This window comes from Triticum urartu, chromosome 6, assembly GCF_003073215.2.
Source record: "Triticum urartu cultivar G1812 chromosome 6, Tu2.1, whole genome shotgun sequence".
In the NCBI taxonomy this organism is placed as follows: Eukaryota; Viridiplantae; Streptophyta; class Magnoliopsida; order Poales; family Poaceae; genus Triticum; species Triticum urartu.
In genome coordinates this window covers 330,451,358-330,468,606 of record NC_053027.1, presented here as the reverse complement: position 1 = coordinate 330,468,606, position 17,249 = coordinate 330,451,358, and positions in this window count along the sequence as shown.

Here is a 17,249-nt window from a genome sequence, read left to right as displayed (position 1 = left end):
ACAGTTGTGCCACCACACGTCTCACTTTTTACTGGCTAGGAGGTGCTGTGCGGGTAGCTGTTTGAGCAGACAGGAGGCGTGTGAGCGCAGTTTGCTACGCAGGCTAATAGGGAGGCATGTGAGCAGTCCTCCATTGCATAGGCTCATCGGGAGGCGTGCAAGCAGTATGCTACGTAGGATCACCGGGAAGCGAGCCCTTTAACCTCCATCACTGCCCACCTCGCTCCCAACTTCTCCATTAATGGCGCCCGAGACGCTGTTTAATAGGCGGCCTTACTGCCCGCTAACTCACAATCATGTCTCTTCTACTCCCATTCCACTCGCGCTCCTCCTATCATCCATACCTCCACGCACACCATGGCGCACAAGGATCATATGCCACTAGTCTGTCGGTTTGGTGAAGTAGACCCCAAGACATAGGAGATAGAATATAAGAAGGAATGGACCTCATGAACATGGCCCTGAATGAGCTAGCCGCAACAGATGCTGCCCTCACGCCCGTCATGGCTCGCTCCTGGCCCCCACACTAGCGACCATCCTCTTGGCATTGACGGGTGCTACTTCTTGAGCTTGCGTTGTTTTTTCCCTTGAAGAGGGAAGGGTGATGCAACAAAGTAGAGATAAGTATTTCCCTTAGTTAAGAACCAAGGTATCAATCCAGTAGGAGAAATAAGCAAGTCCCCAATCTATGCACCTGCAGAAACAATCAAACACTTGCACCCAAGGTGATAAAGGGGTTGTCAATCCCTTCACGGTCACTTTCAAAGGTGAGATCTGATAGTGATAGATATAAAAGATTACTAAAATGTAAAACAAAGTAAAAGTAAATAAATTGCAGCGAGATATTTTTGGTGTATAGATATGAAAATATATGATGAAAAATAGGCCTGGTGGCCATAAGTTTCGCTAGGGGCTTCTCTCTTGAAGGCAAATAATATGATGGGTGAACAAATTACCATCGAGCAATTGATAGAAAACTGCAAAGTTATGATGATATCCAAGGCAATGATTATGAATATAGGAAGCACGTTCGTGCCAAGTAGACCGACTTCTGCCTGCATCTACTACTATTACTCCACACATTGACCGCTATCCAGCATGCATCTAGAGTATTAAGTTCATAAGAACGGAGTAACGCCTTAAGCAAGATGACATGATGTAGAGTGATAAACTCAAGCAATATGATGAAAACCCCATCTTTTTACCCTTGATGGCAACAATACAAATACGTGCCTTGCTGCCCCTACTTGTCACTGGGTGAGGACACCGCAAGATTGAACCCAAAACCAAGCACCTCTTCAATTGCAAGAAAAACCAATCTAGTTGGCCAAACCAAGCCGATAATTCAAAGATAAATACAAAGATATAAAATCATGCATATAAGAATTCAGAGAAGATTCTAATAATACTCATAGATATGCTGATCACACAATTCATCGATCTCAACAAACACATGGCAAAACAAGATTACATCAGATAGATCTCCAAGAACATCAAGGAGAACATTGTATTGAAGATCAAAGAGTGAGAGAACAAGCCATCTAGCTACTAGCTACGGACCTGTAGGTCTGTGGTAAACTACTCATGCTTCATCGGAGGGGCAATAGAATTAATGTAGATGCCCTCCGTTATCGAATCCCCCTGCAGTAGGATGCTGGAAAAGACCCCAAGATGGGATCTCATGGGAATAGAGTTTACGGCGGCGGAAAAGTATTTAGGTGGATGCTTCTAGTCGTTTGGGAATATTTGGGAATTTATAGGCCAAGAATTAGGGTCAGAAGAGCTTCGAGGGGCCCACAAGCCAGGGCTGCCCCCTAGGGAGCACCCAGGAGGCTTGTGGCCTCCTCGAGACTCTCCTAACTTCATCTCCAAGTCCTACGTGTGTCTTTTGGTCCATGAAAAATCATCACGAAAGTTTTATTTTGTTTGGACTCCATTTGATATTCCTTTTCTGTAAAACTCAAAAACAAGGAAAAAACAGAAACTGGCACTGGCTCTAGGTTAATAACTTAGTCCCAAAAATTATATAAAATAGCATATTAATGCATATAAAACATCCAAAAATATAATATAATAGCATGGAATGATAAGAAATTATAGATACGTTCGAGAAGTATCAAGCACCCCCAAGCTTAATTCTTGCTTGTCCTCGAGGAGGTAAATGATAAAAACAAAAAATTTGATGTGGAATGCTGGCTAACATATTTATTCATGTAATTTTATTTATCGTGGCATGAATGTTCAAACCCATAAGATTCAAAACAAAAGCTTAATATTGTCATAGAAACAATAATACTTCAAGCATACTAATAAATCAATCACGTGTCTTCTCAAAATAACATGGCGAAAGAAAGTTATCCCTACAAAATCATATATTTTGGCTATGCTCCATCTTCATCACAAAAAGTATTATATCATGCACAACCCTGCTGACAAGCCAAGCAATTGTTTCATACTTTTGATGTTCTCAAACTTTTTCAACTTTCACGCAATACATGAGCGTGAGCCATGATAGGTGGAGTAGAATATGGTCATGGAGAAGACAAAAAGGATATAGTCTCACAACAACTAGGCGTATCAACAGGCTATGGAGATGCCCATCAATAGACATCAATGTGAGTGAGTAGGGATTGCCATGCAACGGATGCACTAGAGCTATAAGTGTATGACAACTCAAAAAGAAACTAAATGGGTGTGCATCCAACTCGCTTGCTTGCGAAGACCTAGGGCAATTTGAGGAAGCCCATTATTGGAATATACAAGCCAAGTTATATAACGAAAACTCCCCCTAGTATATGAAAGTGACAATATAGGAGACTCTCTATCATGAAGATCATGGTGCTACTATGAAGCACAAGTGTGGAAAAAGGATAGTAACATTGTCCCTTCTCTCTTTTCTCTCATTTTTTGGCGGGATTCTTTGGCCTCTTTTATTTTTTATAAAGTTCGGAGACTCATCCCAACTTGTGAGGGAATCATATCTTCCACCATCCTTTCCTCACATGGGACAATGCTCTAATAATGATGACCATCACACTTTTATTTACTTACAACTCAAGAATTACAACTCGATACTTAGAACAAAATATGACTCTATATGAATGCTTCCGGGGGTGTACCGGGATGTGCAATGATCTAGCATAGCAATAACATCAAAACATCAAGCTAGCTATCTTACAATCATGCGAAGCAATATGAAAATGATAGTGTGTGTCATAATAAAACAGAACGGTGGAAGTTGCATGACAGTATATCTCGGAACAGCGATGGAAATGCCATAATAGGTAGGTATGGTGGCTGTTTTGAGGAAGGGTATATGGTGGGTTTAATGCACCAACGGAAGTTGCGCGGTACCGTAGAGGCTAGCAATGGTGGAAGGGTGAGAGTGCGTATAATCCATGGACTCAACATAACTCATAAAGAACTCACATACTTATTGCAAAAATCTATTAGTCATCAAAACAAAGTACTACACGCATGCTCCTAGGGGGATATATTGTTAGGAAAAGACCATCGCTCGTCCCCGACCGCCACTCATAAGGAAGACAATAAATAAATCATGCTCTGACTTCATCACATAACAGTTCACCATACGTGCATGCTATGGGAATCACAAACTTTAACGCAAGTATTTCTATCAATCCACAATTACTCACTAGCATGAATCTAATATCACCATCTCTATCTCAAAACAATCATAAGGAATCAAACTTCACATAGCATTCAACGCTCTTTGTATGAAAGTTTTTATTATATCCCTCTTGGATGCCTATCATATTAGGACTAAATTCATAACCAAAGAAAATTACCATGTTGTTTAGACACTCTCAAAATAATATAAGTGAAGCATGAGCGTTCAACGATTTCTATAAAATAAAGCCACCGCCGTTCTCTAAAAAGATATAAGTGAAGCACTAGAGCAAAATTGCCTAGCTCAAAAGATATAAGTGAAGCACAAAGAGTATTCTAATAAATTCACGATTCATGCGTGTCCCTCTCAAAAGGTGTATACGACAAGGATGATTGTGGCAAACTAAAAAGCAAATACTCATATTATACAAGACGCTATAAGAAAAACACATATCATGTGGTGAATAAAAATATAGCCTCAAGTAAATTTATCGATAAACGAAGACGAAAGAGGGGATGCCATCCGGGGCATCCCCAAGATTAGATGCTTGGTTGTCCTTGAATATTACCTTGGGATGCCTTGCGCATCCCCAAGCTTAGGCTCTCTCCACTCCTTATTCCATAGTCCATCAAATCTTTAACCAAAACTTGAAAACTTCACAACACAAAACTCAACAAGAAAACTCATGACATCCGTTAGTATAAGAAAATAAATCACCACTTTTTGGTACTGTTGTGAAATCATTCTTTATTTATATTGGTGTAATATCTAATGTATTCTAACTTCTCCATGGTTCATACCCCCCGATACTACCCATAGATTCTTCAAAATAAGCAAACAACACAAAGAAAACAGAATGTGCCAAAAACAGAACAGTCTGTAGCAATCTGAAAACTTCGAATACTTCTGTAAGTCCAATTTTTTTGAAAAATTAGTAAAACCAAGGAAATTTGTATAAAATCTTGTGTAAGAAATTCAGAGTTTTTCCACACTTATGTGATTTTCATTAATTCTGGGACTGGGCACAAAAGTTTCTGTTTTTCCGCAAGATCAAATCAACTATCACCATAAACCATCCCAAAGGTCTTGCTTGGCTCAAACACTAAATTAAACACCAAAACACATCTAACTGGAGGCTAGATGACAAAATTATTCAAAAACAAGAACAAAAAAGAAAGAACAAAAATAAAATTAGGTTGCCTCCCAACGAGCGTTATTATTTAACGCCCCTAGCTAGGCATAAAACATAGATCTTGGTATTGTCATCTTCGGTATGCAATTCCATTTTAATCAAATCTTCCAAAACTCTTCTTAGAAAATTTATTATTTCCTTTATTTCCCTTCTAGTAGGTGAACTTAGTTCATGAAAAGGACATTGATTAGTGATTTTGACATTCATAAACCCGTAAGTTGGATCATCACCATATATATCATCATATAAAATACGTATCTGGTTCTTAACGGGTTGCTTAGTCATCCCTTCCAACCAATCATCATTAAACCCTACATAAATTCCCCTTGTTATCCAATCAAATTTATCATAAGTCTCAAGGTACAAGGTTTGAGTAATTTCCAAATAGGGAACTCTCCTCCTAAGATTTCACTATACGATTGATAATCTCTAGATTCCAAACTACGCAAAGTTTCTTTATCATGGAGAATTTCATCAATCGGAGGGTGTCCAATATATTTAGTATAGAAAGCAAAAATCTCCCTAGAATCTTGTATTATAAAATCAAATTCCCGCATAAGGATGATAGTGGCAATCTTTTTAGCCTTAGGATGATTAATATTGGGAAGTTCATAAAATACCTTTTGCAAAGCGGGATGTATGTGCACAAATTTTCTTTCTAGTTTTTTAACATGCATGACAATAGCATCCATATAGCAATTTGTATCAAGAAGAATAGATATCTTATTCATAGGCATTATTCCCGTACAATCAAACAATTCTTGAATAATACTTTTCCCAATAATATTACTGTCTCCCACATAAAAAGTTTTTGCCTTATAATTAGGAGGTGTTTCAATTTCGTGGTCCAAAGAACAAGCATCAAGTTTTTTCTCAAGATTTATGCTAGCAGTATTCTCAAATAGTTTGAACGATAACCGCCCCAGATTCGGACATGGTGGCAACAAACCGATATAGCAAATGAGCAACGAAAAGGCAAACAAAAATACGAACGGAAGAAGGGCGAAGAAAAAGGAAAATATTTTTGTACTTTTCTGAAATTGTTTTAGAAGTGGGGGAGAGGAAAACGAGAGGAAAATGGCAAAAAAAGTAATGTAAGAGATGAGAGTTTATGGTGGGTACTTGGTAGGCTTGATGTAGATCTCCCCCGCAACGGCGCCAGAAATTCTTCCTACTACTTCTTGAGCTTGCGTTGGTTTTTCCCTTGAAGAGGAAAGGGTGATGCAGCAATGTAGAGACAAGTATTTCCCACAGTTAAGAACCAAGGTATCAAACCAGTAGGAGAAACAAGCAAGTCCCCAATCTATGCACCTGCACAAACAATCAAACACTTGCACCCAACACGATAAAGGGGTTGTCAATCCCTTCACGGTCACTTGCAAAGGTGAGATCTGATAGAGATATATATAAAAGATTACTAAAAATTAAAACAAAGTAAAATTAATAAATTACAGCGAGATATTTTTAGTATTTTTGCTGTATAGATCTGAAAATAAATGATGGAAAATAGGCCAGGGGGGCATAGGTTTCACTACAGGCTTCTCTCTTGAAGGCAAATAATATGGTGGGTGAACAAATTACTGTCGAGCAATTCATAGAAAAGCGCAAAGTTATGATGATATCCAAGGCAATGATTATGAATATAGGCATCACGCCCGTGTCAAGTAGACTGTCTCCTGCCAGCATCTACTACTATTACTCCACACATTGACCATTATCCAGCATGTATCTAGAGTATTAAGTTCATAAGAACGGAGTAACGCCTTAAGCAAGATGACATGACGTAGAGGGATAAACTCAAGCAATATGATGAAAACCCCATCTTTTTACCCTTGACGGCAACAATACAAATACGTGCCTCGCTACCCCTACTTTGTCACTGGGTGAGGACACCGCAAGGTTAAACCCAAAACCAAGCACCTCTCCCATTTCATGAAAAACCAATCTAGTTGGCCAAACGAAACCAATAATTCAAAGAGAAATACAAAGATATCAAATCATGCATATAAGAATTCAGAGAAGATTCAAATAATATTCATAGATAAGCTGATCATAAATCCACAATTCATCGATCTCGACAAACACACCGCAAAAGAAGACTACATCGGATAGATCTCCAAGAACATCTAGGAGAACATTGTATTGAAGATCAAAGAGAGAGAAGAAGCTATCTAGCTACTAGCTATGGACCCGTAGGTCTGTGGTAAACTACTCACACTTCATCGGAGGGGCATGAGTTGATGTAGATGGCCTCCGTGCGAAAAAGGCCCCAAGATGGGATCTCATGGGACCAGAAGGTTACGACGGCGGAAAAGTATTTTGGTGGACGCTTCTGGTCATTTGGGAATATTTGGGAATTTATTGGCCAAGAATTAGATTTAGAAGAGCTCTGAGGGGCCCACAAGCTAGGGGCGCCCCCGAGGGCGCACCCTAGAGGCTTGTTACCTCCTCGAGACTCTCCTGACTTCATTTCCAAGTCCTACGTGTGTCTTCTCGTCCAAGAAAAATCATCGCAAAAGTTTTATTACGTTTGGACTCCGCTTGATATTCCTTTTCTGTAAAACTCAAAAACAAGGAAAAAAATAGGAACTGGCACTGGGCTCTAGGTTAATAAGTTAGTCCCAAAAATAATATAAAATATCATATTAATGCATATAAAACATCCAAAATAGATAATATAATAGCATGGAACAATAAAAAATTATAGATACGTTGGAGACGCATCAACGGGCTGGTTGCCGAGCACCATTGTAGAGCCGGAAGCCGCACACATGAGCTTGGTCCCTGCGGACCTGCATGGGCTCGTGTACGTGCCAGCGCCCACCCCTGTATCCACCGCGCCAGTATCCGTGCATGCAGATGCACCCACCGCACCATTGTTAGTGCCATGGGATGCTGCCGCCGACTGCTTCCTGCATCGTCGCAAGTTGTCGCCCCCCCCCCCCCCCCCCCCCCCCCCCCCCCGCCGCCCATCATTCACGTGAGGATCGGCTCTTTGATTTGGACATCTAGACCACTCTGGGATGGATTGAAGACTAGAACAACAGCACCCCGGAGGACGACAACGCACGCGCAGGCCGCCGTTGCAATTAGTTTTTGTTTTTGTTTAATATTGTATCTCGACTGTATGGATGTAAAGTCATAGTGTCACTAAATCAAATCTATGATTTGACCAACTAATTGTTTTTCTCTGAATGTATAGACTTATCAAAGTAATAATAAGAAAACATCAATGTTTTTATCTGAATAAAGCACTCACCGCAAATGTGTCAGATTGAATACCCGTATGCAAAGCGAGAGCTATGGTTTTGGCACCACTAAGCCAAGGAAAATTTGGCACGAAGGATTTGTGCATTGCTTCATCACAAACGATTTTGTATGATGACCCGTTTGCTTACCACGAACAATTTGGTAAGATTTGCATCTGTCATGTGGGGTATATGTTGCCATTTGTCAAATTGAAAACATTGGGATTTGTCAATCTTGTAGCATTGCCATTTTTAACCTTGTAATACTGCCATTTGTCAAAATTTGCTGCTAAAAATCACTAGTACTATTGAGGGGCCCCTATACCCAGAGTACCTGGCGTAAGGGAGCCTGGTCTTGGTCAGTAGACGGGGCCCAACAGGCCCAGGATCAGGAGGAAGCCCTAAAGAGAAAGAGACGATATTCGTGCTCTCCCAGTCAGAGGGGGCGGCGGAACCGATCTCATCTCCCCCCATGTAAACCTTAGACCTCTCCTGTCTATATAAAGGTAGGTCTAGGTCCTCATTCATCTATCAAGTCTCAGATCTAAACTCTCAGTAGACATCCCGTAAACCATTGTACTCCTCTGCACGAGGTATACCCTCACCATGAATAACAAGAAGTAGGATGTAGGGTATTACTCGTCGGAGGCCCGAACCTAGGTAAATTGTGTGTGCATACTCTGTGTGGGTACTTTCGATCTCATCATGAACCCTACTGAGGGATCTGATGGTATTTTGCTCCATTAGTTGGCACTCTAGGCACGGCGACGTTGATCGGAGACCTAATCCGATGCGGAGAATCAAAAAAGGCCAACAAGCTCCCGCCACGCCAATGCCTCACGATCGGCTCTTTTGAGCTGGTCGCTGATGCGCTAGGGCAATTCCTTAACATCTCGCCCTCATACCTCGTCGACCACATGTACGATGAGTAGGGGCAGGCCCTTGGGGTCTACGATCGCCCTGACGACCTCGCGTGGAGATACAATGTACGAGCTCCATGAAGCCATAAGCCCGCTGGAAAGGCCTCCGTGAACATGATATTAATGACAACAGATACACGCTGAAACCAGAAACTCGCACGATGCGTGATCTACGTGGCAAAAAATGCAACCAGTGAAAAGCTTGCGTGGTCCCAGGAAATGGTGACTTTCGATGTCAGGGATCATCCAAAGGACGTCGTCTATCTAGGAAAGCATGCCCTAGTACTAGATCCAATCATGGGAGGCAACTGCCTCTCATGCGTCCTAATGGATGGAGGTAGCGGCCTCAATATTATCTTCACCAATACCCTAGGAAAGATGAAGATCTCACTGTTCAGCTTGTGGAGATGAGACGTGGGTTTTCACATGGTGGGTCCGGGCCACCCAGTCCGCCCCTGGGGCGGATCGATCTCGAGGTTGTCTTCAGATATGAGCACAACTACCAAAGCAAGGCCGTCCAGTTCAAGATTGCTCCCTTCTAGAGCGGATACCATGCGATTTTGGGCAAGCACGCATACGTAAAATTCATCGCTGTCCATCTTACGCCTATCTACAGCTGAACATATCAGGCACGGCCAGCATAATTACTGTAAGGGGGAGCTCGGAAAAGGCCTATACAGCTGAGATGGCCAATGTAGAGCTTGCCGAGGCCACCTCGGCCTCTGCCGAGCTCCCACAGAAGGATGCAGCCAGAGTGATGTCGCTCGCTCTGGGGAGAACCGCGACCCTCTGGCTGGCCCAATTGTGTATGCGACCACAGGGCACGTGCCACCCCTGGAACAAGCTGGCCGAGCTGATGCACCGAACGGAGCTGCCGATCCCCAAGCACATCCACCTCGTCACCATGCCACCCTAGCGACCGGCTCACGACAACGAGAGCACGGCGCTACCACTATCGGCACCGTCAGAAGCCATGCAACATTATGGTCTACATCGTCGTCCATGTCGAGCACTGCTTCGGAGGCCATGGCATGGGCCCAACTCCTGTTGAGATTTCTGCCGGTGACCGATTAGATGGATGAGTGGAGAGCCACCATTCAGAGCTTGATTGGTTTTGCCAAGGCGGGAGGATCACAGCAAGCGGGCCCGTCACGGCCTCCATAGGCGGCGACAATGGCCCGATGCCGCGAAACCCGCCATCAGTCTGATAGGCGCAATGGCCCCAATGTCGATGAGCCCACACTGATACATCTCCGCCGTATCTACTTTTCCAAACACTTTTGCCCTTGTTTTGGACTCTAACTTGCATGATTTGAATGGAACTAACCCGGACTGACGTTGTTTTCAGCAGAATTGCCATGGTGTTATTTATGTGCAGAAACATAACTTCTCGGAATGACCTGAAACTTTACGGAGACTATTTTTGGAAATAATAAAAAATCCTAGCAACAGATCAAGACCAGGGGCCCACACCCTAGCCATGAGGGTGGGGCGCGCCTGCCCCCCTGGGCGCGCCCCCCTACCCCGTGGGCCCCCTGGAGCTCCTCCGACCTCAACTCCAACTCTATATATTCACTTTTGGGGTTCATCACGTTTTATGATACCGAGCCGCCGCCAAGCCCTAAACCTCTCGGGAGGGCTGATCTGGAGTCCGTTCGGGGCTTCAGAGAGGGGAATCTGTCGCCATCGTCATCATCAACCATCCTCCATCACCAATTTCATGATGCTCACCGTCGTGCGTGAGTAATTCCACCGTAGGCTTGCTGGAAGGTGATGGGTTGGATGAGATTTATGATGTAATCGAGTTAGTTTTGTTAGGGTTTGATCCCTAGTATCCACTATGTTCTGAGATTGATGTTGCTATGACTTTGCTATGCTTAATGCTTGTCACTAGGGCCCGAGTGCCATGATTTCAGATCTGAACCTATTATGTTTTCCTGAATATATGTGAGTTCTTGACCCTATCTTGCAAGTCTATAGTCACCTACTATGTGTTATGATCCGGCAACCCCGAAGTGACAATAATCGGGACCACTCCTGGTGATGGCCGTAGTTTGAGGAGTTCATGTATGCACTATGTGTTAATTCTTTGGTATGGTACTCTATTAAAAGGAGGCCTTAATATCCCTTAGTTTCCGCTAGGACACCACTGCCACGGGAGGGTAGGACAAAAGAGGTCATGCAAGTTCTTTTCCATAAGCACGTATGACTATATTCGGAATACATGCCTACATTACATTGATGGATTGGATCTAGTTCTATGTCACCCTAGGTTATGATTGTTACATGCTGAACCACATCCGACATAATTCTATATCACCGATCCATTGCCTATGAGCTTTCCATATATTGTTCTCCGCTTATTTACTTTTCCGTTGCTATTGTTACAATCACTACAAAATACCAAAAACATTACTTTTGTTATCATTACCTTTTGCTACCGTTACCACTACTATCATATTAGTTTGCTACTAAATACTTTGCTGCAGATATTAAGTTTCCAGGTGTGGTTGAATTGACAACTCAGCTGCTAATACTTGAGAATATTCTTTGGCTCCCCTTGTGTCGAATCAATAAATTAGGGTTGAATACTCTACCCTCGAAAACTGTTGCGATCCCCTATACTGGTGGGTTATCAAGACTATTTTCTGGCGCCGTTGCCAGGGAGCATAGCTCTATTTTTTGAGTCACTTGGGATTTATATCTGCTTATCATTATGAAGAACTTGAAAGATCCAAGAACCAAGATTTATCCCTCAACTACGAGGGGACGTAAGGAACCGCCATCTAGCTCCGCACTTGATTCACCTTCTGGTTTGAGTAAGCTTGCGACACCTAAACCTGCTTCTGTTATTAATTCTAATATGTCACATGTTATTGATGATGCGACTTCTGCTATGCATGATACTTATGATGAAACTACTTCTATGCTTGATACTACTATGCCACTTGGTGAATTTCTTGATGAACAACTTGCTAGGGCTAGAGAGAATGAAATTATTGAAACTGATAATATTGATGAAAGTGATGATGAAGACTATCCCTGTCGGGGGTTGGGTGCGACATATGCCAAAGGATGGCTTATCATGGTGGGAGCGAGTAGAACGTCGCCGGTGCCCGGAAGCGAGATTAGGCGTAGACACGAACGCCGGCGTACTTTACCTAGGTTCGAGGCTCTCCTAGGAGATAACACCCCTAGTCCTTCTCTACGGGGTCTCCACATGATCACTATGGCAAAGTGAGTACAAGGGTGCTCCTCGAGCTGTATGCTGGAGGTAGGAGAAGGCAAGGCTAGATTTCTCCTTCCTATATCTCTAGTCTTGTTCTAATGGGTCCGAACCCTTTGCATGGGTGCCCTGGGGGGTTTATATAGGCCTGCCCCCAGGGGTACAAGGGTAATATGACTGGGCGTAGGCCCAGCCGTCAGTCTCTTCGACCGCCGACTTCTCCACCGACTGCTGGGGCCCGCCGATCGGGGGGCCTCGCCGACTGGTCTGGTATGGAGCCGACAGGCTGTACCCGCCGCTTGGGGGTCTCGCCGGCTGCTGATCACTGTGCCGCGCTTCTAATGACGCGGGCTTTGTCGAAGGATCATGACTACAACACCGCCGTCATGGCGGGCGATTACTGTAGCCACCCCCTGTCTAGTCTAGTTAATGGCGCATCGGGCCGGTGGGAGGAGCAGGCCGACTCCTAGGGGCCGACTCCCATCGGGTCCGATTGGTAGGGCTCTTCGCCGTCATCTGGACTCTCGCTAACTGGTGGGGCCCGTCGTCCTTGGGCCATATAGACAGGCCGTCATGGGAGCGGGACTCCACCTGCCCGTGATGACGTCAGGGCTGGCATGGCAACAATGCCGCGCCGGGCGGGTCTCCTCGTTGGTACAACGCACTGTGGCCGCGCCCGCCCTTAGGATGGGGAGGGGATGGGCTGCACTGTACCCATCCCCCGCCCCGTCCCCCTTGATGTGGGTACAGGCTTCGAAGGGGCCGCGGGTCGACTCCTCGGAGCCGGCTTCTCTGGAAGCCGCCTGGCAGGAGTCGGCTCGTCTCGACCTCGCCTTCTAGTATCGGCCGTCTATGGGCAGCCGGCTATTTCTCCAGCCGGCTTCCAGAAGGCGGCTCTTTTCCTTGGCATCCTGAGGGGTGCTGTCAACCCTGATGTCTTGAAAGGTTATGGGCATCGGGTTAGCCTACCCGTGGCCCATTACTCCGACAGTAGTCCCCGAAGCTGGTGAGGCGCCGCGGGCGACTGGTCGAGGAGCCTCGGCAGTTTCCTTTCTCTGAGTGCTTGAGGCGAAACTTCGTTCGGCTTCTTCCGGGCCGACTGGCAGGAGTCAGACTCTCCCAATCTGACTTGTCCAAAATTTTCGAACGCCTCAGCGGGATCCAAGTGGCGTGCTAGCTAAGCTTCCGGGCCACTGCCCATTTCGGGCCTGTCACGTGGCGACGTGCGGCCAGGCTAGTTTGCCCACCCACATGCGCGATGGGACACGCCTATAGGCGGCGCCCACCACTACCACGCCACGGCACACGAGCGGATCCGCTGCGGCCGGGGCAGACGGTTGAGATTCCGGCGGAGTTACTGCGCACAGTAACTTTGTGCGATAAACGTGGGAGGCGTGGGGTAGTGGGCGCAGTAAATCCCTCACCCGCCCCCTCGGCTTCGCATCCCACTGGTCTATAAGTAGGGGGAGGGGGAGCGGCAGAGCAAGCGCGCCCCTCCTCGTCATTGCTTCCTCCTCTTCTTCCTCTCGCCGCCGCGCCTCAAGCCATGCCGAGCGCCGCGGTGACCCGTTCCCGATGAGCTCTTCTTCTGCCGCCACGCCCCCCGCGGTGCACTCCGGCACCTGGGATGGTTCGGAGGTCCACGATGATCACATAGATTACCTCCGCATGACATGGCGGCTGCCCGGCAAGGACTTCGTGAGGGTCCGCCTTGTACCGAAGAAGGAAATCTCGTCGACGCCGGAGGAGGGCGAGCAGGTCGTCTTTCGCTCGCACTGCCTACGTGGCCTTGGCCTTCCGGCGAGCGGCTTCTTCCACGCCTTTCTCAAATTCTACGGTCTCCAGCCGCACCACCTCACCCCCAACACGGTGGTGCCGCTGTCCGCCTTCGTCGCCTTGTGCGAAGGCTTCCTCGGCGTTCTCCCCACCATCGAGCTCTGGGGGGAGTTCTTCTACTCCAAGCTCGGCACCCAAGCCGCAAGCGTGCCGGCTCAGTGCGGCGCATTCATTGCCCATGCGGAGGTCGGGGGCCGACAAACCGTTTCCCCCATCCGGCTGATAAAGTCGGTGAAGATGTGGCAGCGGTCATAATTCTACGTGAAGAGCATCTTCACGGAGGGCGACTGGGTCAATCTGCCGGCCCGCCGGCTGGGAGGCAGCCCAACTATTCGTATCGGGCCAGGACGCTGACGCCCGCTGGAGCCGGCGCCATCGCGCGACTCCGAGTGCTGACGCAGTCGGAGGGCCTGACCGGGCCAAATTTGCTGGCCGCCTTCATGGCATGCCAAGTGCTCCCACTCCAAAGTCGCCCCCACATGATTTTTCCAGATGAGCGGGCATCGGGACCCGAGTTGTCTGTGCACCAAGGAGATGCCGCACGCGGAGGTAGCTCACATGGTGAACTACCTTGCGAACTGTGAGCTCACAGGAGAGTGGCAGTTCGGCAAGGAGCCGTATTCACGCGCCAACCCTCCGCCCATGGTGAGTTGTTTCTTTTCCTTTTTCTTTGACTCCTTTGCCGCCGCGTCCGTCTTGTCCAATCTGACCAATCGGCTTTGGTTAGAACCCTCTCCTCCATCCGGCAGCCGGCACCGTGGGGCCAGCCCACGAATTCCTCCCCAACCGGGCAGACCGATGTCTACGACCCGACTTGAGGGCGGCGGCCCTGGAGGATGACGCCGAGGGAGGAAGCGGCGAAGTGGACGGCCCGAGGTTCGGGGCCAGTTTTAAGGACTGGCCTGACGATGACGCGGAGGAGGTCACCCCACGCCACCAGCAAAGAGCCGGCCAGCCCGGCGCGAGCTCTTCAGCCGCGCCGGACGCCCAAGGCGGCGCGAAGAAGCGCAGGGCCGCGCCGAGCCTGTTCGGCAGCCGGCTGAAGAAGCCCAAGGGCTCGGCCGCGGCGACCAAGTGGGACGAGGCGGCCGCAAAGGCCAACCGCTTCCGCAAGGAACTGAAGAAGCCGCTGCTGGTCTCTGCATAAGTGCTACCTTTCTTGCGGTTTAATTTTTTCTTTCGTAGATGTTGTCTGAGTTTGCTTGCTAGTCGCCCTTGGGTCCAGGGCTCCCCTCTCTCTTGATAAGGTCACTGCCGCCTCCATCGTAGGGTTGGCGGAGACTTCCGCCACCACTCGGCGAATTGACCCTGCCGCCGACCTCCGTGAGGCAACAGAGCGGAACGCACGAGAGGTGCGTGAAGAGCAGGAAGCTGCCCGCCTGAAGAAGGCGGAGGCTGAGAAGGCGGAGGCTGCCGCCAAGAAGAGACTGGCGGAGGCCGAGGCCGCCGACGCGGTGAAGAAGCGAGCTGAAGAAGCCGCGCACCGTTAGTCGGTGGTTTTTGTCGTTCCTCTGAACTCCACACCGCCACCCCCGGAGTTCACGGCGCAGACTGGGGAGGCCGGCGGCGAGAACCCGGTCATGGAGAGGGATGGCGGCGACACCACCACGCCGGACGTGATCGTGCCGCCACCGCTGCCATCTGGGAGCGCGCAAGGCAAGCAGCCGGCGGACCCGCCGGTGCCGCCGACTGAAGACGAGGTGGTGGCGGGCCTAGTTCTCCATGTCGGCACGCTGACGTGTCGCCGTCTCACAAAGGCGGCTTCGGCACCGCTCCCTCTGGGGACCGGCACCGCGAGCTCCACAATCCCGGACACCGAAGCGACGAGCGCCGCGCCCACTGGGTGGGTGCGGGGAGGCGGGACGGGCCCATTGAACCGGTCGCTTCTGGACATCCAAGCCAAGCTCTGAGCTGAGGGCGATGCCATCAAGAACTGCACCAAGGCGTATCTGGCATCTCGAGAAGTCGTCCCGGTACGTTTCCTTCTTCTTTGTCTCTGTTTCTTGTTATTCTCGGTGGGGGCGCGCCAGCGCACCCACTGGGTGTAGTCCTCGAGTTTCAAGGCGGCTGCTGAGCAGGCGGCTCGGAACTCTGATCGGCGAGTTCCAAGTACTAATACTTGTCTGGAATTTTGTCACAGGACCACCACAATCTTCGCGTTACCACCTTCAACACCAACATCGAGGAGCTGGCCAAGCAGACCGCCGACTTGTCGGAAAGTCGGAGTGAGTCCTCTTCCTTCTCTGCGGGGGCGCGCAGGCACACCCGCGGGTTGTAGTCCCCGAGATTCGAGCCGACTGCTGAGCAGTCGGGCCGGATCTCCCCGGCGACTATTCTTTGTTCTGTTGGTGACTAACACCTTGTTCTCTTCTTTATTTTGCAGAGGCCAACGCTGCCCTGCAGCAGCAGCTGGGCGAGGCGAACACTGCCCTGCGCACCAAGGAGGAGGAGTGCGGCCAGCTGGCTGAGGAGCGCGACCGGCTGGACACGCAGCTGGCGGAGCAGAAGGAGCTGCTCAAGAAGGCCCAGAAAGAGGCGGAGGACAAGAAGACCGCCCTCCTTGCCGAATTCGTGTCTGAGCGCTCCTCCTGGACCGACAAGGAGGTGATGCTATCCTCCGGCTTCCATGAGATCGAGGATCTCGTCGACGGTGAGCCTCTCCTCACTTTTCTTCTTTGAGCTGCCGGTTGTTGGTCGAGCCGGCTTCTAATCTCTGACTTGGCTCTTTGCCCTCCTGTCCTGGCAGACTTCTTTCCTGGCCACTCGGACGCTGCCAACTAGGCCATCGAGGCTGATCGTGAAGGGAGGAGGGCGGATGGCACGAAGATCACCGCTGACTCCCCCCAAACCCTTAACGAGCAGATCCTGAGCATTGAGGCTCGTCTTCGGCCGGCCCACCGGATGCTGCGCCGGCTTCAACGTGTCGGCGCCCAGGCGATTTCCACCCTGTGGCCGGACATGCAGGCACCGCGCACCCCATGTCGGGCTGCCGACTGGCTGGAGGTAGCGGCTGGCCGCCTTGAAGTCTGTAAGGGCTCTTCGGCCCGGGCTGGAGCGCGCCGGGCCTTAGAGTTCGTCAAGGCGTGGTATCCTGGGCTGAGTCTAGCCCAGCTAGCCATGTTCCAGCTAGAAGCTCAGGCGGAGTTGGCGGTCGTGGAAGATGACCTCGTCAAAAGCGCGGCGTCGATCGCCGAGT